Raw genomic sequence first — 22,528 nt, forward strand, 5'->3', positions numbered from 1 at the left:
GTGCTGCAGTTTACTGGAACAATTACATGAGATAAAATAATAATAAAAAAGATTCTTAAAAACATGGTTAGGAAATGACATATGAGTATTTTTGTAATATATAATGTGTTGTTTATTTTTACATTCACATTTCATGAGCATGGAGAAATTATAGTTGAAATCTCGGCACAAATCTAAAATCACCAAACATGATCGAGGCCGCTGCAACAAAGATGTACTAAAATTTTATTATCAAGTAATGCATCACAGAAATGCATAGTATTAAGCAATGCATCAAGTAATGCTGAATAAGTAAATGGTTTTTGAATGGAAATGTTTAATTTAAAAATATGAGAGATTTAAAAGGAAACACTTATACAGCAGTCCAGTATTAACTATGCTGCAGCTTCACCTTGTCAGTTGTGCGTTATTATAACACTTATTAAAATGATTAATTTATAGGTGTATTTCATTTTTTTCTGTATTATCAGTCTTTATACCCTAAATTAAGTCATATATCAAAGATAAATTAGACTCTGTTACTTTAAAACAGATCTCTCAAAGCAAATTGTCTCCTCTAGCTTCTCCAGTAATCATGGCAACATCTAAATATACATTCAAGATCCTATCACTTTACTTCATTTTAACCACTTGCGCTACGACTAAACTCCACGGTTGTGGTGTGGTGTGCTACAATATAACTTGCAAATGAGACAATAAAGTATCTCATTTACGCCGCTCTGCATCTGCGAGTGCAATCCAGAGCTGTAGCTCAAGAAATAAACAATCTCGTTAGGCGACATGTGCACCACGTTATTTTCACTTTTGCTATAAATGCCTATCGACGTGGTGTTCTAGTCGCTCGCGGTTTGAGACAAAAGCATCTCGACGTGCGTGGCACATCTTTTTAACGCAAGTGGTTAATGTGTTTCAGTTCTATCTTATGTCAAATTACATTACACAAAATTCTGAATTATTCCCGCAATCAAACGTAATTCAAGACATCATATGTTTTGAACAAGAAAATAAATATCCCAAATTCTGTTCTTTTGATTCTATAGAAACATGTTAAACACATTTATAATGGCTATTAGAAAAATCTGGATTTATTATAAAGTCATATATTAAAATCTAATAGCAGTCTTCAAACAGCAAAATGTAAAGATTTCGGCCACTTAACAATTTTTCACACAACGTATGAAATCAGAAAATTCAAGCAAGTACTACAATAAACTAACTTTACAACTCATATTTATGCATAATAAATTGGCGTATTTTATATCTAATTAAGCAGATATTCTTCTATATAATTAATCATGATTTTGACAAGGCTGTGAAGAATAAATTATTAGGCATTTAAGTTTAAATACCAGTTACATTTTTAAATAAGATCAAATTCTCATCAACTATATTTCTACAATGTTAAATAATTCAAATTAAAAGGCAAATTGCTTTATATACATTGTGTTTTCTCAAAACTTTTGCCTTCTTTGGTGATTTGGAAAATCCTGAATTAGTAATTTATTTCTCAAGAATCTCATGCTTCTAACAAATTGCTTCAGTTAAAAACTAAACAAGTCTGCACTGATGTATGTAATAATACATAGCACTAGAAACATTGTAACAGTACTAATATAACAGCAATGCTTCAAATGTTAATAACTTTTTAAATGATAGCAGGTTAAATAAATTTAAATCAAAGATTTTATGCTTTACTTTCTTGCAGCCCTTTAAAAACTGAGTAACAGTGAAATCAGGTGAAAGATAAATTAATCTTATTCTTCATGCAATAATAACACTTGTCAAGCTGTATGAATAAAAATATGCCATAGCATAAGGCAAGCATCGAAATTTTTGAACAAACTCTGCTTAAGACATTCAATATGCTTAAAAATAATAGGAAAGGGTGAAGTGCACAAAAAATCGTAAAATACAGAAACAGAAACTATTAATATATTTTACATTTATTCAATCAGTAGTTATATTACAAATATATAAAAAGTTATGTTTTTCAGTTGCTGACAATTTTTATTTAACTATGTGCACATATAAAGCATCTATTGCTTTATCTGCTAAACAGGTCCTGTGTTTAGATACAAAAATTCCAGAAATGGAAAAAATTTTCACATTTTGTGTTGACATCAATTTTATGCACTATGGTATATTTCTCAGCATTTTCAAATTTCACAGTCATCTACAATATGCTTCTGGTATAGAAAGCTTCTCTAACTTCCCTACCCATACACTAACCTCTACATCAAAAACAAACCCTTGCAGTCTTAATAAAACTCTGCAGCAGCATAAATATTATAACACTAACAAATATTTAGGCAAAAAGCAACCTCGAGAGATGTAACTAGACAACTGGTAGGTGTGTGAAATTTTATCTTACACTTCATCGGCACCTTCTCCAAAATTCTGGATAGATATGATTGTATTCAGCAGCAATCAGTGGACTGCATTCAGCTGCAATACAAATCTTGCTTTTTAAAGCAATTTATGGTTATGCTTAATGTTATACCATTCTGTGAAGCTCATTCAAATCTCACATCATCAAAAACTCTGGCATAAATAACAAAACTTTAGATTTTCTTCCTACATCATTCAGTATTCTTTTGATATTTTATTTTTAAGTAACTGAATTTTACCCATGTGAAAAGGCTGCAGTTCACTACTACAGTTTGATAGACTCGAGAAGCCATCTGCAAAACATTGGTACAGCTTATGTGGGTTACAGAACACACTGGCATGGAAATTATGCCTTAGCATTAGAATACCCTGTTATTTTATACACCATCCGGATGCTCTGTAATATGCTGGAGCTCCAGCTAGTCAGTCATTAGCTGCCAAAAGTTATTGTAAGGTATGGGCATATACAATTGTGCCCCATTCATATAACACCACATTGATGTGTCACTTTTTATGTTTTAGAGTATACAAATGAATTAAAATCTATTCAACATCTAAGTCTGTTTTTAGACATTTTGAGCAGCTATGTGAAGAAAATAGGGAAAAAACCTTACAGAAGTATAGAAGACTGAATTTCTCTACTGAAAGCTACAACTAATTCCCTTTATGCTGTTTATACCGTAACCTATACTATAATCTGAACTCTATCCATAGCTAATGCAAGCGATTTGTTTTGCAATGATGCTCAGTTTCCTTTCTTGTACAATCTACTATGCACTTAACCAGAGCAGTTGCTTCACTTCTTCTGCATGCAGTTTTTTCCCTATGACAGAATTGGCAAACACTGATTGAAACACAGATCATGTTTAGGACATGAAAATGGAATATTGTGCTCCACCAGAAATAACAAGAAGCACTTAGCTGGATTGTCAGCACATGAAACTGAAATACCGTGCTTCACCAGAAATGGTGAGAATGAAAACTCTGCATTTGTAAAAAAAATGCCATAATTTTTTATAGAAAAATGAGGACACTGCTTTTGAAGTAGATTTTATTTTTAATGCAGTCTTTTTGTTAAATAGACTCCATATGTCACCTTCAGTCATCATGTAACTGAAAAGTCAAAATTGCATACAGAAGACAATACACGATTTTCTGAAAATTTTGAAGTGGCCTTTCGCCACTTTATCTGTACTTTGGAAGAACTTTTTTTTTCTTCTCCCAAAGGGACATAAGTATGCTTACTGCATAGTTTTGAATAAAAATACACACACACACACACACACACACACAAAAAAAAAACCAAACACATGTGCCCAGTGGCTTTAACAGGTACAGGTACAGTACTAGAGTCCAATAACACTCGCACAGTGCGATGTCAGCATAATGATTTAATTGTCACAAACCAATTCTGCTCTATCAGCACAACTGATGCAGCCAGTAACATATATTAATCATGACATCAACACAATCATACATGTTTATCAATCACTTTTGCTTATTCATGTAGTCACTTCACTCAAACTTGGAATTTTTTGTAGCAATTTTTGTCACTTCTTAAGAAGCATAAAATTAACCTTAGACCAAAACTCAGTCACATCATCATAATAGTAGATCTGAGTTCTGAATTATTGGAACCATTTAAATCTCAAGGGGAACAGGACTGAATCATGGAGAACAGGACAACCATTTAAATCTCACGATCCCTCAAAAAAGTATTAAAAAGTTCAAATCAAGAATTTGTATGCAAGAAAAAACAAGTTCAAAAACATCATTAACCACCATATACACTGAAAAGAATTATATCAGACTTACTGTGTAAAGATGTGGACCAAAAGATAGTTCTAATTACGGTTAAGACAAGATAAGCATCATCATTAACATACTTAACACACTCTTAGGATTACTGATCCTGACTCTGCCAGTCACTTATGAAAAATGAAGATACAAATATTTCAAACTAAATGATCCTGCTTAGATTTACAATTACAGAAGTGATCTTAATGGATCCAGCTTGTACAGCCATTATGTCCTACATTATATAAAGTGCAGAACCAAAACATTTTGAAGACTACCCTATCACTTAAAAGGGAATCAAATGTTACGGTTTTGAATGCGATGTGTATACACAAGCCTGATTTCATCATCTACTACAATGTTTTAAAAAGATGAGTTATGTTCCGTATGCTAAGCTTGTACTGTGTGCATTAAAAATGATGATTAAACAATATATTTTGTACCTTTTAAAACATAAACCAACTGCAGTAACACATTATTAAATAATATGATAAATGGAGGTTAGGTTATTTGAATATGGGAAAGCTACAAGGGCTGTCTGCCTAAGAGGTGGAGGGCGATTTAAGACAAGCTGGCTTGTATTTATCGGCCTGTCCCCATGGGTTTTGACCCAAACCAGATCAAACTGTCAGTATTCAGTAGTGTGGGCCGCTGGTAAGACAATATAATAAAGAATATGCCAATATTAATCTACTGTGGAAAGAACATACTCATCAGCATCTGTATCCATATCTTCTTTAATGGAAAACTCAGCATCATATTCATACGCTTCAAACTCATCTTCATCAGACTTCCGCTCACTGAATTCAACATGGACAGGCTCATTTTCATATGCACAAAGAGGTGCAGGCATTGATAAACAAGCTAAAAATAATAAAATTTACAATATCAACAGAAACAGATGCTGTCAAAATATAAAACAGGTTTAAAAATTTTTAAATTAAAAGGAAATAGTGCTCTTTTTCTGGTTAAATTTTAAGATTCACTTCATTCAAGTTAAGTATCAACATGGCTTTACCCAGATAGATGTTAATTGACTTAGAAAAATAAGAAAATGAGCAAAATTTAAAGTTAGAAACTCTTTTCACAATCAATCCTATCTTTTTAAGTTACAAGGAACAATTAGTCACATTAGTCACTAAAATCAGCTAAAGACAAATCATCAAATACAGTACAAAGTTCGAGATCTGGACTCGTCTGCAATTCCAGAATTTTAGATCATCAGTTTACATTTAGTAAGATAACATGTAGAAATTATCAAATTAAAAGTATGAATAGTTGTTTACAAAATAATGATGCATTTATGACTTTAAAAGAATGAAAGTTTACAATAAATAAAGAAACTTTGATATTTATTTGTTTAAGATAAAATAACCCGCCGAACAAGTATTAATTTAGGATTCACCCCCCCCCCCAAAAAAAAAATCAGCGTTACATCTGCACATTTTCACAGGACTAGTTTCAATGGTTTTACCGAACCATCAAGAACTTAAAATAATTTACATTTAAAGAAATGTTTACTATATTAAACATTTCTCTAAATGTAAATTATTTAACTCATTGCCGGTTTTCACTTTGATGGCAAAAACAGACCAAAATGTCTCACAAAAGTTTTCACTTTTGTCCTCAAAACGGGCTTGCCTCCAAGACTCAGGGTGTCTCAAAATGGTTTTGCCTAGAGCAAAAACATTTCTTCCTCCTATTCGTTTTTTGTCTGTTAAGCATTCAAGAAGAGAGAGTTGTAAAACTGAAGCATACTCAAAGCTTAGATCCTCCTAATTTTCCCCTCGGGTTATTTGGGGCAGGGATGAACCATAAAGCCTTCAACTTGTGTTCTGTAAAAATGTTAGCCCGTGTCCCTGACTTATCCTATGACTGAGGTGTTTGTATGATGCAAAAATTAAGGATTAGAGTTTCTATGACGTTTCAGCAAGATAGCCTTTCCTACTAATCTAGATATTACAATATAAAGCAATCAATGTTTTTATTGAAACCCTACAATAATATTTAATTTTCATTTTATGTTTCTTATAACCACATTTATTAATACAGAAGTCTATTATACGATTATAGTTCCATTAAATATTTGAAATTAAATTCTGTAGAGATTTTTGTTGAAATTAAACTATATATTAAAAAATGTTTCCTCAGAACTATTGGTTGTGTAAAGTATTACAGTCAAAAGTCGTTAATTCGGACACCTATAATCCGGACCTCAAAGCTACAAACTTTCTGCGCATGCGTCGCGTTCACGCATGCGCACAGGCGTTTAAGAGTGCGCGAAAGACCTTTACGTCTGTGAATATGTTTATGCGCATGCACGTTCAATGTGGAACGGAGGTATAAGCTAAACTAAAAATTCAGTTAATGTTGCAGATTGCGTTGTTCCTTAATCTTCAAATTGGATCTGGCTTATTATTTTTTGCAGACTGTAGGAGCAATTTCATAAAAGTAAGCTTGAACTTTCGATTATGTCAAATAGAATTTCCGATATATATTTACTAATATGTAATTTGTATCTACAAAGCGAAAGTATGTTTTGAAATCCAAAATCTGTTTATCAATTTCACGTGACGGATTGGAAGCTGATCTGTCAGCACTATCCTTACCTTCAGAGCAGATGTTTTATATTTTATTTGGCTTATAATTTCTTATTAAGTGTAGTATTTCATCTTGATGTACTCTGTCTTTGATATGATTTAAATCAAGTTTCTCATCATTATAATTCGCTTCCGATAGTGAAGAAAGTGACCCAGAGGTTATTGAAAACGAAAACATTTTGATTGACAAATTAGTCGGTATTCTCAACACAGCAATTATAGGACTTGAACAGCGGAACTTTGTAACTAAACAAGAAATTATGTCTGTTTAATAGAATTAAAGAGAAAGTATTATCACATGAAACGAAGCAACTTACATTGAAAGAAATGCTTAATAAAGTAAACAAATAAATATTAAGCTTTTTCTTTTTGTAAATTTTGATACCCTTTAGATCATAATTGTTCTTTATTTCATAAATTACGGTTACATATTTTTAATTTTGTAATTTCTGCATGCCATCTTACCAGATTTAAACTGATGATCTATAATCCGGAATCGCCGAAGTCCCGACGAGTCCGGATTAACGACTTTTGACTGTATTAAGTTAGGTCAAAAATAAAATAAAGGCACTTATTCTGTTACAACTAAAATTATTATACTTATTACTATTGTTCTATTTAATTTTTCAAGAAATATAAACATATCCCATTTCTTTCACGATTAGTAATATTGTATCCTCAAAATTTTTTTTATAAGAAGGAAATATTTTTTAGCAAGTTGGATGTCAATTACGTCAAATTATGTGCATTTTTGTTTTATTTATTGGTTATTAATAATAAAGCTTCATTTTAAAATCATTCAGTCTTTGATTCATGCCTAATTGCTTCAAAAGAAATGCACAATATTGTCATTCAGGTTGAATAATTGTTAAAAGTTTCACACATGTCAAATTTATTAATACTACCTTTAAATTTTTAAGTTCTAAATTAGAACTGTGTTTTAACTTTTACAAGGATTGCTGAGGTATTTGTCTATGAAAATTTAGTGAATTATCACAGTTTTAATTCATAAACTTAAAATTTAATATTCTATAATGTTATAATTATTCAGTTTAAAGCAACCTTTTTTATTACAAAATAAAATGTTATATTATTAACAACTTTTAATAAGCAAGCAATCTTAATGCCATCGTTTAAATATTTCAGTGTCAGTTGCTGTATAAATTTGAATGAAATGATCAAAACATTTGAATGAAATGATTTTCGAGTTCCTTTCCCTGCTACTATAAGTTAATATACAACTTTAATCTACATTATAAACGATATTTCTGTTTGAAAAATTAGTGACAGTAAACTTCTAGAAACTAGAGACTATGTTTTAATGTTACATGCAGACTTCTTTCCATCACATTCACGAAATATTAAATTTTGAACGTTCCAGAGAAAGTTAATATGAAACATTCTGCGCTTATAATAGAGAGAAGCTTACTGTCCGCGTCAAGTTGCAGTTCACGGATATGAAAACACTCCAGCACATAAATAAATAGTGGAAAAAATACGAATTCATGTAGATTTTATGTAAAGTAACATCGATTGATCGATGTGTATTTTTTGCATTGAAGAGGGGAAAATAAAAGAAAACTGCAGTTTTTGACACCATTAGGAGTCATACATTAAAAAAAAGAGATTCTTCTGTCTAGTAGAAAAGGTTATGCTATTAGAATATGACAGAGTAGATGAGGGCTATTTGCATAAGATGAGGAATGCTTTCGTGAAGGATTTTTGTAGGAAAACTGACTCGTATTCGCATTCCACAGGTGAAAAACTACGAAAACAAATCATGCGCTCAATATTTTCGCCTGGGATCGAATACCGGTTGAACTATTAGTATTCGGCTGCCACATGTAGGACCTTTACACTTACATAGAGCCTTTCGCTTAAGAACTGTTTATCATCTCTTTCCTTCCCTGATGTTAGGTTTTTGTCGTTATTAGGGGATGTTGTTTACTGTTGTTTGATTTCAATGAATAAAGGCAAATCAGACAAAGCCTCTCAACCTGAAAGATAAAATGCCTTCAGGCAGGATTTATAGGAAACTGGTTCGCGTTCGTTTCATGCATCAGGGAATTGCATGCAACCGAATTTTGTTTACGTTTCTTTCATTTAGCTCAAAACATACGAGGACTCTCTATTTTAAGAAAAGAATGTTTTGGGGGAGTACTTTATAAGGGTAAATTACTTGTATTAATGCTACACATGGAGGGAAAATCACGAAAAGATCTGTACAGTTAGCTCGTTCATCAGTATTCGGAGCCATATTTAACCACTGTGGTTCAATGACTTTAATCACTTGTGTCCTAATGGGCCTCATGAGCACTGCATTTTTGTTGATCAGGCTAATTTATGTCAAAATCGCACGAAATTTACCAAAATTTAAAAAACCGCTTTCTGACGAAATATTCCAGTAATTTTATCTTAAATTTTGAAATGTGTCAGGTTTCTGGAGTATATGTACATGTGAGCATATAACATTTAAACTTAGTCATTTTAAACATAAATCAGATAGCATATCTTTTATGTTACATTGAGTAATCTTCAGTGCTATGTAATTAATTCCCTAAATATGAAAGTATGTGAAACTTAAATTAACTATAGCAAATCATTCCATAGAAATATGCTATGCTTGTATTAGTGTAGAAAGGATCAATTATGTAAATATCAAAGGTAAATATTGTATTATGTATGTCAAGTAACAATTTGTCAGCGGTATAGATATCATTAATTTAAAGGAGATAATTACAATATGTGTGGCTTTTGTTTTAGCACAGTTTTGCTCCCGTTACTTTTAAGCTAAACGTATCACATGAAATAAATTTCTTTCTAAATTCATAGGGATATTATTAACAATTCTTCTTTATAAATATAAAGTTTATCTTTTATTATATAAATAATTGAAATGCTTAAATTTGACATTCTAATAAGTATTTTATCTTAACCTTTCTGACAAATTGAATTTCTTTGAAAATGTATAAAAATGAATTAAATCCTTAATTTTGTCCAGTCTTATGATAAAAAAATTTTAGAATCATCAGTTTGCATATCCGTATATATTATAAGAAAGTATCTCCTTCTTTTTTGAGGGCTGTTGTGTTGTAAGTGATAGTAGATCGGACTAGCAGTTGGAAGGTCTGCGTTTCGTATCCTTGAGAGAGCATAGAAAATTTTTCGTATTTTCTCCTCAGAAAAACGGAATGTATGGAAACGTGATAGATGATAATTTGTGAACACATGAATTAGGCCGACAGAGTCTTGTACTTCCTTCTCTTTCGCCCTATAAGTGGGAAAAAATAAGGAATTATGCCATTCTCCCTATCTTGCTACAAATGGATGTTCTTCCAATTAGAATTTGGAAGACTTTGTTGGTAGAAGAATAATGACAGCTCTGCTGAATTTTCGCATTTCTTGCTTTGAAAAAATCCAAGGTCCACCTATTATTCCGCCAAAGTTTTCAAATTTTTTTTTTGTGGTATCGCTTTTCCATTACAGTATGTTGATAGGTGAAACAACCCCGTAAAACGTTTTTTACATAATTTGCATTCAAGTTACTTTGAAACACGATTTTCGGAATTAAACTTCCTACATACGAGTTCCCTCTTTTTTGATACTTCTAGTAAATTTATATTAGAGATAATATAATCAATATTTCTTTAGTAAATAAATTATTATTATCTTACTTTGCGCAAGTATTAGAAAAACCTGTTTTGAGCTAAGTGAATTTTAGATCATTCAACATTATATCTTAGAGAGTATATCTTTTCTAGTAGATTTCGTATTGCTTGAATTTTGAGGGAAAAGGAAAGTCCAGATTTCTACAAATTAAAAAAAAAAAAAAAAAAAAGAATGCACTTTCCTCTGTTCAGTGCTGTATCTCTTTACTGACGAATTAACACCAATAGATAGGCTGTTTTCTCCCGAAAGTTCAGCCTTTGTGTAAACGATTAGGGGAAACCGGAAAAGAAATAAAATAATTTTTCACTCATGAATCGGCATCTTCAAGAAGCATCGACTCCCAGTGAGTAAAAGCGACCATCTGGGAAGATGTATTTTAGCATAAAATGGTTTGGAAATCCAAATAACATTAATTTAGAGAACTTTTTATGGATGCAATATATAATTCTTAGATAAAAGTATAAAAGTAAGTAAAAGGGGACGATGTAGGGTGTTTTTCGTTATTTTTAATTTTTAGAATAGGGCCCCAAACATATTACTGTCGACCCTGTATTTAGATTTGCTTTCTCGATAACCTACCAAGTTCAAATTTTGTACTCGGTAGCACGCGATATCTATCTTCTAAGATAGAAATATTCCACTTCTGGTGAACTTTCTAAGGAAAGCTTACATGCATTTAGGTTTACATATAGAGAAAAATCATGAAAATTCCATGCAGCTGATCTATTCCGTCGCTGAAAATAGAAGCCTACAAAAATTGATAGTGTTGTGTTGCTTTAGCGACTAGATTTCTCACTTTGATGTTGGAATTAGAAATATAATTACAAAGATCTCCACTAGAGAAGATCATAATTCATTATTTTTTCACACATATAAAATCTGGTTAAATATGTTTCCTCGTTTATAAATTACAGAAGATTTTTTTTCAATAATTCCTGATATTTTAAAGGAAAAGTTTCATGTATTTTTTTTTTCTTGTAGCAGGTTTAAATAATCGTTGATTGAAACCACACTAATTTTAACTAGCAATCTGAAAATGACACAAATGACATGAACTCTTTCATAATTATACAGTCAAAAGTCGTTAATCCGGACTCGTCGGGACTTCGGCGATTCTGAATTATAGATAATCAGTTTAAATCTGTTAAGATGGCATGCAGAAATTATAAAATTAAAAATATGAAACCGTAATTTATGAAATAAAGAACAATTATGATCTAAAGGGTATCAAAATTTACAAAAAAAAAAAAAAAAAAAAAAAAAAAAAAAAAAAGCTTAGTATTTATTTGTCTACTTTATTAAACATTTCTTTTAATGTAAGTTGTTTAAGTTGCTTTGTTTTTCATGGGATAATACATTCTCTTTAATTCTATAAACAGACATAATTTCTTGTTCAGTTACAAAGTTGCGCTGTTCAAGTCCTATAATTGCTGTGTCTACCGACTAATTTGTCAATTGAAATTTTTTCGTTTTCAATAACCTCTGTCACTTTCTTCGCTATCGGAAGCAAATTATAATGATGAGGAATTTGATTTAAATCATATCAAAGACGGAGTACATCAAGATGAAATACTACATTTAGAAAGGAATTATAAGCCAAATAAAATAAAAACATCTGCCCTGAAGATAAGGATAGTGCTGACAGATCAACTTCCAATTCATGGCGCGCAGTAGTGTTAAAGATAAACAAAGTTTAGATAAACAAACGTTAAAGTTTAGTTAAACAAAGGATATGCCTTTATCCATTTTTTGCAGCAATTCCACTTTTTGTTTAATGAACTTCGAAATATACTTTCGCTTTGTAGATCTTTTACATATTAATAAATATATATAAGAAATTCTATTTGACATAATCGAAAGTTCAAGCTTACTTTTATAAAATTGCTCTAACAGTCTGCAAAAATAATAAGCCGTATCCAATTCGAAGATTAAGGAACAACGCAATCTGCAACATTAACTGAAATAGATAATTAGATAATTTTAAGTCCGTTATACATTAAATGCGCACTCGTAAACGTATTTTGCACACGCGCACAAGCATATTTGCAGCTATAAAGGTCTTATGCGCATGCATGAACACGACGCATGCGCAGAAAGTTTGTAGCTTTGAGGTCCGGATTATAGATCATTCCGGATTATGGGTGTCCGAATTAACGACTTTTGACTGTATTACTCATTAGCATTAAAAAAACTTAACTTGGGTTGAAGATTACCTCAGATTTTTTTTTTTTTAAATTTCTTAATTTAGATGCCATACAGTATGGTAATACATATCTAATAATACATAATAATAAGTCTGGTTATACTACAGCCGTATCAGTGGCCGAAAAGACCGCTAAACATTAGTTGTTCGATTTGGATTTAAACTCAGACGAACGAATGTGATGGCTGTAAGGTATTTTTCTACGTATAACATGAGTACGAGCTATTTGTTAGGAGGTCCTCTATGAAGGCATCTTTCTCCTTAAAAGCAGATAGTCCTCGTGTGTTTTGCTGTATTCAAATAATCCTAACCTTCAAACTACGGCACCTATAACTCTAAATCAAGATGAAAGCTTTCTAAACAAGATTTTTAAATCGGGCTATGGGGGTTCCAGTAGCCAATCGCTAAAAACCGCTGAATACTGGTAATTCGACAGGGGTTCAAATCCCGACGAACGCGCTTGTTCTACGAGTTTTCCACGTTCAGTGTGGATGAAATCTAGTTCCCCTTAGAAATTATCTCCATGATAGTTTCAGTCCTCTTGCGCAGTTTCCAAATCCATTAAATTTTCTCTATTAAATACAATTATAATTCTTTCTTTTTAGAGAAATCGCAGGAAAAAAACTGTACACATCAAATCGAGTGCGATTACGAATATTTTAAAACAACTAAAATTTTGAGCGGAAAAGTTTTTTTAATACGCTCATAAGCAACTGAAAATTAGGGGAAGAAAAAAAAATTTAAATTGGTATAAAATTTTGTCGATTTCTACAACTTATATAAATGCGTTTTCAAAAACTTCTGCTGAAATATGAAGAGTTGTATTTGTAAAGTATTTATTAGGAAGATCTGTAATTATATACTCAGCTTTTAGTTTTCATAACTTCCATTCATCAGAATAAAGTCAAGCGTAAGGGGGGGGGTGAAAAAGGAATTTTAAAGAAAAGATTATTTTTTAAATGACTTAAAATTTCCTGAGCTAGTTCAAGTAATTATGTAACTCAAATAATTAAATATTTGCGAAAATTTTGTTGACCTCTCTCGGTCTTACCAATATTTCTGTATAGATATAGAACATAATTACATATCGATAATTAGTATCATAGACAGTGGAGGATGTAGACCATCACATTATATAATTGTGCTTGTCGCAAAAGCAGCCACTTTGATAAATGAACATAACTGTCGGGAATCGCGTATGAATGTCACATACATGCTTTACAATACCAAGAATGTTATAAAAATGACGGTTATCTGATACAGTCAAAAGTCGTTAATTCGGACACCCATAATCCGGAATGATCTATAATCCGGACCTCAAAGCTACAAACTTTCTGCGCATGCGTCGTGTTCACGCATGCGCACAGGCGTTTACGAGAGCACGTAAGACCCTTACGGCTGCGAATATGTTTGTGCGCATGCGCGTTTAATGTGTAACGGAGTTATACGCTAAGCTAAAGTTATCTAATTCAGTTAATGTTGCAGATTGCGTTGTTACTTAATCTTCGAATTGGATCCGGCTTATTATTTTTTGCAGACTGTTAGAGCAATTTTATAAAAGTAAGCTTGAACTTTCGATTATGTCAAATAGAATTTCCAATATATATTTACTACAAAGCGAAAGTATGTTTTGAAATCCGAAATCTGTTTATCAATTTCACGCTGCTCTGCGGCAGAGGGGGGGGGCAGAAACGTCATTATTAGATTATGATAGATTAGAAAGATTATGTCAAATAGAATTTCCAATATATATTTACTAATATGTAATTTGTATCTACAAAGCGAAAGTATGTTTTGAAATCCGAAATCTGTTTATCAATTTCACGTGGCGGATTGGAAGTTGATCTGTCAACACTATCCTTATCTTCAGAGCAGATGTTTTTATTTTATTTGGATTATAATTCCATACTAAGTTTAGTATTTCATCTCGAGTCTTTGATATGATTTAAATCAAGTTCCTCGTCATTATAATTCGCTTCCGATAGTGAAGAAAGTGACCCAGAGGTTATTGAAAACGAAAACATTTCGATTGACAAATTAGTCGGTATTCTCAACACAGCAATTATAAGACTTGAACAGCGGAACTTTGTAACTAAACAAGAAATTATGTCTGTTTAATAGAATTAAAGAGAAAGTATTATCACATGAAACGAAGCAACTTACATTGAAGGAAATGTTTAATAAAGTAAACAAATAAATATTAAGTTTTTTCTTTTTGTAAATTTTGATACCCTTTAGATCATAATTGTTCTTTATTTCATAAATTACGGTTTCATATTTTTAATTTTGTAATTTTTGCATGCCATCTTACCAGATTTAAACTGATGATCTATAATCCGGAATCGCCGAAGTCCCGACGAGTCCGGATTAACGACTTTTGACTGTATCAACATTTACCGAACTTTCCAAAATGTTTAAAAATATAATATTTAAGAGTCGGCAAGTTTGTTTAAAAAAATTGTATGCATTTCAATTACGGTGTTTGTCGATATAATCAGAAGCTCGTCATCGATATTTAGCCTATTTCTCGTTAACCTACCGAGTTCAAATTTTGTACTCGCACGGTTTACAAATGGAAATACGCATGGTAAACCGAGTTTTATCAAATTCGATTTAGAGGTCTTAAAATTTAATGTTGAAAAAAATTTTTGCGCATATTTCCATTTAAAGAATAAACTAAAAATCTCACAGATTTTAAGTTTGCATCACTTCACAGAGCATAAAATAGTTTTGAAATAAAATTTGCATAAAATTAATATAATTTCTGATTTTGGGCGAATTTTTAAAACTTTATACTTTTATGAGGTAAGAGGAATTTTGGAAGTAAAAAAATGTACCAAAAGGAGAAAAATAATTTGTCGTACAGATTAATGGGAATAAGAGCTCCTTTGAAAAATTCCTGTACAGTTTTATAAGAAGAATAATAGATTCTTAAATAACGAGATGAAATATCGAATCGCATTGTCAAAAGTACAAGATTTATAAATTTATCAAGAGAACCGCACGTTTGTTATTCGTGATATAGATTTGTCGAAATATTTTTAAAGAGAATTATTTAATCGAGTGTTCCCAGTAAATTATATAATACTTTATTTTTCTCATTTCAATTCATTAATAATTTTATGAGTCATAAATAAAAGTTTATTTTGTAAAAATTTGTTTATTTTATTCAATAATTGTTCTAAAACGAAAATTCTTAATTCCTTTTATATATACATTCACTTTGTAACTGGTAATAAATTTGTTTCCTTAGAGTCAGTGTAAGGCCTTTATCTCAAAACATCAAGAAGACTTCTCCCCGCGATAATGACAGCCATTACCCATTGTCGTCAGAGGTGCGTGGACCCTTGTCCCCTTAGGCAATGGGGGTTGGAAGACGTACAAAAATACGGGCTAGTCGTTTTTGGCGCATTTTTTCGCTAATACGAAAACACGGGACGATCCATTTTCGAGGGTACATTTAAACTTACAATAATCCGTAACAAACCATTAAGAGACCTGCATAAAAGAACGAGATAATCCGGGTCAAACCGTTAAAGGGTTAAGTTGCTTTGTTACTTTCTCTTTAGTTTTACAGATAGATATTATTCTTTGTTCAATTATCAGTCCTCCAACTGCCCTGTAGAAAATTCCCACTAAATTGTCAGTTGAAATTTTTTCATTTTCATAAATCTTTCTACTTTCTTCACTATCAGTAGCGATATTTTCTGAATTTAGAACCATACTAGATTCCACCATCTGTTAGTTAATTAATGATTGGGGTGCTGTAATCACAGATGAATAATATCAATATCCAATATATCAATTCTAACATCAACATAAAAGAATACCATGCTGCTTGGTATTCAGTTACTAGTATTTAAAAAAAAAAATTAATGAAATTTAAAAGCCAGGCCAACGATGCATGATCCCATGTGGAGCAGGAATTTTCTGCTGCAGAGATAATAATGGAAATGTCTTATGGCCTTAACTATGGCAAGCAACTCTTTACTGGTCACACAGTAATTATTCTTCTGTTTAGATAAGTACTTGCTCTATTAAGTCCCAAAACGTTTTCGGCTGTTAATTTCTTGGAACAAAACAGTACCGATACTTTTACTGCTTGCATCTGTGTCGCGAATAAATGGTTTGTTGAGCTGTGAATACGTGTTAGGATTGGAACAGATGTTAGAACCTCCTTCAGGTTGTTAAATGTATCCTCACATTTTTTTGTCCCCGGAAAGTTTTGCTTGCTGTCTGTCAGCTTGTGAAGCGGTCTTGCGATGTATGAAAAGTCCTTCACAAATCTGCTATAGTAGACGCAAAGACCCAGGAAACTTCTCAGCTGATGCACATTTTCAGGGTGTCTCTAACCTTCAACTGCTGAAACATTTTCTGGATCCGTACTCACACTTTCGGCAGAGATGACACGTCCAAAGTAAGTCATTTCTAGTTTGAACAATTTGCATTTGGTGGGACTCAACTTTAGACGGGCTTCCTTCACTTTCTGAAATACCTTTCTAAGATTTTCTAAATGTTCTTCAAAACTCTTCGCGACGATGATGATCATCCAGGTATATCAGACAAGCATCACAGGAAAGACCTCTCAGCACAGTCACCATGAGGCATTTGAATGTCGCTAACACATTACATAATCCAAACAGTGTCCAAGAATATCAATTCTAGGAAGAGGGCAGCTGTATTTCTTCGTAACCTCGTTTAACTGGAGATTGTCAACACAAAATCTGGTTGAACCATCTTTCTTTCTGATGAGGATGATGGGAGATGCTCATGGACTTACTGAAGGCTCAATGAATTCACTTTCTTGCATGTCCTTTAAAAGTGCTCTTACCTCTTCCAATTCAGCAATTGGTAGATGTCTTGGATGTTGCTTGATTTATGGATGATCCCTGATATCAATTCTATGCTGTGTCAAATTGGTTCGACCCACATCAGAAGACATCTTGAAATTCTTGAATGACATGGTCGGCAGTACTCCTCTGTTCATCGCTTAATTTTACATTCTACAGTAACTCCAATGTCATGTTCTCTGAAGATATGGATTCTGGAGAGTTACTGTTTCATTTAACGCTGATCACTAGAGTACATTCTACAACCACTTCATCTTTCCTAATAACTCTTGCCTTATCAGTTACATTGGCAAATCTCACTGGGACAACAGTTCTCGACAGGTTGACGAGTGCTGGGGCTACTAGTACCTATTTCGGGGTGTTACAGTTCTTTTTCACAATGCACAGAATGAGAGACCATAACTTTGTAACTTAGATTTTTCTAGTTATTTTGTTCACATATGATTTGTTTATATAGATACTTATTTATTGCATTGATTAATTAGATTTTGAGAAATACTTTTGAATAATATTGAAAAGGCTAAGGCAAAGCGAATGAAAATAAAGAACCAAGAGCCTTTAAATATAAAAATGAAAAAAAAAAACACAAGATTTCTACAAGGCCTTTCAAGAAATAGAGAAATATGATTGCACTTGCAAGACACCTCTTTTGAAACTTATAAAAATCTATCCTGAAAAGTTAAAAGACGTAGTCCTAACAGTAACAGTCTTCTTCCTACTCAAGTTAGTGTGGAAAGACTGTTCTCAGCTCTCAAGTTTATCAAATTGGATCTAAGACCCTCATGTCCAGAAATTAATCCATGAACCATTATGCAGTCCAGAAATAATTGTCACTGTTTTTGGAATACAGAGGGAAAATACGCAATTAAAAAAGAGGAATTAAGGGGCTATTTCTAATTTACATTACAATATTTATCTACATATTTTTTTATCTTAATTGTAATGATTATTAAAAATATTGATGGTGCAGAATGTAGAAATAGTGCATTTCATAGATATAGATCCGATGCAAAAATTTGATGGCTTAGATGCATAGAATGCTAATCCATAATGAAAAGCAACTTATTGAATATGGCAGCTTATTAAGAGAATGTTTAAGTTCTGAATAAGCAACATAATCAGCTTTATGTGAGTCATATGTTATGGACTGATTTATAAAAAATGCAGTCCAGAAATAATTATTACTATTTTTGGAATAAAGAGGGGAAATACCCAAATTAAAAATGAGGAATTAAGGGGTTACTGTTAATTTAAATTATAATTTTGAATTACATACTTTTTTATCTTATCTATATTATTAAAATATGTCTTTTTATTTGTTTATAACATTATCTCCTCCAGAATGACAGGGAGTTGAATTTTGTAAGAAGTACTGTTGGATTCCAGAAATTCGTGAGAAACCATTTTCACCATTCTCATTTTCGTATGACTTTAATAGCCAAGATATTAATTAAAAACTTTGAAAATGCTAATTTTCACTTTCATTTTTCCAAGTGCTAACAATCTCGCATGCTGGAGATGCAAATTTTTTATTAACAAACTCTATGATTTCAATGATTTGAAAGCGAGCAGTGGCCACACTTTTAGAAATAAAGCAGATTCTTAAGTTTTATGCCAAACATTAAACATATTATTATTATATAAGGCATTGAAGAATTAATTCTGACATTGAAGAAAGCACAATATTGCATGAGTCGTAATTGCATGTAAAAAATATTTCGTTAATATCAACATTTAAAATAAACAGCAGCTGCTAAGGAACTTTTTTGTTCTGGGTTAGGATAACTGACATGATATGTTATTGCCACATTAATTACTTTGATATTGAGAAAAAGTTGTTACATTACATTAAATTTAAATCATGATGTCATACGTATATACTACCTATTAACTTAAAGTGTCAAAAGTTTTTGGCCCCCCAAAAAATATTTACCAATTGGTTGTTGCTTAGAGAGACTGAACTAATTTCATTCACACTGAAATGTTTTTATACACTTTTTTTCAGGTGAACATAGAACTTAGAAATTTTGCTTTGGCTGCAGCCCGCTAATACATATATGTATAAGATGTACTTAAAATCTTCCTGGCTCAGCTAAAACATACCTATTTGGAGGAACTTCTACATCGTTGTTGTCATGAGGATCATCTTCACTTCTCCAATCTTCCTTAAACTCAATTCCAGGCCAAAAATCCAAAATTTCTGTTAAATCAGTCATTCTATCAAAGTAAAAAAGGATCCCTCAGAGAGAAAAAAAATCTGAGCAATAAAAATCACTGTTTAATGCTGAAAATATACAGAAAGAAAAGTACTTTTTTAAAGAATTAAAAAGCTAAACAATATCTGGTTTTTCATTTTAATTATAGCAAAGCTAAGTCTACCTGCTAAGGAAGGGACGAGGGAAACTGAATCCTATCTCATACACTCGATTAGCCTTAATTAATATCTGAAAACCTCCGGCAGTACGGAAGATATTTTTTATTTTCACTTTTGTGAATTTATATGGGGTCAGCAGTATACAGATTCTTTTGGATGCTTTTAAGGAATTCTATGCGCTACTCATCGAAGACACAGAAATTTCTAAATAAGTAAGTCGATATTTCCTTTTTGTTACTGTACATATTAGACATCATGTATTTCTATTTTCATGTTATTTCCTTGTTTTATTTTGATTTAAAATGCAGTTTATTAAGTTTATAATTTTTTTATGTTTTGGATGCTATTTTACTTGGAAACAGGAACAGTGCCAACAAATCGGCAAATTTCTTTTTGCCTGAAATAGAAATATATTTTTCAAGCCCTACCTTGGCACATTTTAATATTTAAAAGTGAGTCATCAGCGAGATGTAAAAGAATGAAACAATGTGTTACTATGTTATTAACGTGTAACACAGACGGAAAAATTAAAAAGACTCCATTAGTCATCGGTGCAAGCAGAAAATCTCGTTGTCTGAAGGGTGCCTATTATAGCAATAAAAATGCTTGGATGACAAGAAGGATTTTTTAGAGATTTACTTATGAAGTGGGAAAAAGAACTTCAGTAAGAAAAAGTGGTGCACTTGTCAGATAACTGCACTGCCCATCCATATGATCTCTCATTGAAGAATATAAAATTAGTTTTCCTTCCTCCTATTACAATTTTCATTCTGATCAGGATGTTATACAAGCATTGAAGATCCATTACAGGAAGGAAGTGGTTTAAAATGTTATTAATGAAATTGGTACTCTTCTGTTATCCAATCTGGATTCATGTATGTATGCACAATATGTGTATATACACATACATATATATACATACATTTATATTTGTGTATAGACAAATACATACATATATACATACATGAACACATTCATCATTCATACATACATACTTACCAACCTATGACACTCAAAAATCAGGAGATTTTTCACAATGTTAAAAAGACTTTTTAAATGATAAAAATATGGTTTTTAATAATGAATTAACTTTAAATAGTAACTAATTCTTAAATGCAAGCAACACAAAAATACCTTACACATAAAAAAACATTTTTATTACTTGCATCGTTTAAGGGAGGGAAAAAAAAAAAAAAAAAAAAAAAAGGGAGGGAATTTTAGTTTAGAAAATTAGGAAGTTTAAAGAAACTTCCTAATTTTGTTCACTGCAATTGCCACGTAGGTCTGCTTTCGCTAAGAAACGTTTTTCTAATGTGTCATCACTAATATTAGATCTAAATTTAGTCCTCGTTTACGCAACAACACTGAAAATCCTCTCACACTCTGCACTACTACGGGGAACTGTCAAGATGGCCAACACAATTCTAGACAGTTGACTATATTTTAAAATTCCATCAGCACCTTTCAGTTTTCCAATTAAACTCCACTGGGTGTCAATCCTAGCTGATTTTATAACTTCATTCAAGTTTTCTAATTGTAAACTGCTGTTATGCAGCTGTTGGAACTGTTTCAATTTTTTCTTCCTTTTAGAACTTCTTTCAAGATAATAATAAATATCAACAATGTGTTCATCCACATTTATTGGTAAAGAAGCTGCCACTTTTTCAGCTGCTAAATTTAAGAGGTGACAGGTGCACCTCATAATCTGCAAATCTGAATTTTCCTTTCTTAAGATGCCTGCAACACCAGTCTTCAAGCCTACCAATACTGGTGCATTATCGGCACCAAGTGCTAAGCAATTATCCAGATGGCCTGCATTTTCTTTTAAAGTTGAATAATTAGCTGTATTATATTAAAGCCTGTCAAATGTCCTTCTAAAATGGGGACAGAAAGTAAACTGCACTCAATTTCTGAAGAATCTGGATTAAAAAAAAGAAACAACAATTGGATACAGTTTTGAATCGGTATTATTGCTTTCATGCGTAGAGAGGCAGAACGGAGCTGTTTTGTGCAATCAATAACTGAAGATTTATTTTTCAAAACCATTTCTTTAACAATTGCACCTGTTTTGGTTCTTGCACTTGAGTATTTCTTAGCAATTTCACTATCGGGAAACATTTTTCTAAATAAAGCTGCAGCGTGATCCGATGCATTCAGTGGCAGGTTGTGCTCCAGTAAAAAGGCAGAGAACAGACATTCTGCATTAATAACTTTTTGGTCCTTTGTTTCCGAAGAAAAATCTAATTTTTCGTTTTTTTTTTTTTTTTAAACAACTCATGTTATCCTTGTGTTTTTGTGTTCGCACATGTTTCAGAACATTCGTCCTTCCACATTGCGAATTCGAAAAATCGCAACGACAGGCGGTGCACATCGCAAATTTATTACATTTCCTGGAGGAAATAATGGAAGGAAAGTCAACTGTGTACGATTTTTGAAACGTACACGAGTATTTCATTCTCGCAGACATAACAAAAGATGATAATTTCTAAAACTATTTCCCGAAGGCACGTGCACTCACACAACTGAGCACAGATTGAACGAAATAACTGCAGAAGTTATCTGATTCGTAAGGTTTTGTTTTAGATATAATCTAGAGAAAATTCAATTGCTTTCAGACGTCCAAAATCACTTTTGTTCATATAACAAA

The 22,528-nt window shown here is 32.0% G+C and overlaps 1 protein-coding gene across 7 annotated transcripts in view; it reads right to left on the bottom strand.

Annotated features, from left to right (window-relative positions):
* The window catches only part of LOC118180802 (inositol polyphosphate-5-phosphatase A-like), a 126,390-nt gene that overhangs the window by 95,882 nt on the left and 7,980 nt on the right, over positions 1–22,528 (bottom strand). For all 7 annotated transcript variants that reach the window (XR_015040099.1, XR_015040097.1, XR_015040096.1 and 4 more), the window contains exons 2-3: positions 19,611–19,724; positions 4,896–5,049 (exon numbers count right to left, since the gene is read on the bottom strand). The gene's annotated coding sequence lies outside the window, so the exon portion shown is untranslated. The remainder of the gene's footprint in view (positions 1–4,895; positions 5,050–19,610; positions 19,725–22,528) is intronic.

Source organism: Stegodyphus dumicola, chromosome 3 (genome assembly GCF_044657685.1).
Source record: "Stegodyphus dumicola isolate Sdum_Otavi_A_Nest chromosome 3, ASM4465768v1".
In the NCBI taxonomy this organism is placed as follows: Eukaryota; Metazoa; Arthropoda; class Arachnida; order Araneae; family Eresidae; genus Stegodyphus; species Stegodyphus dumicola.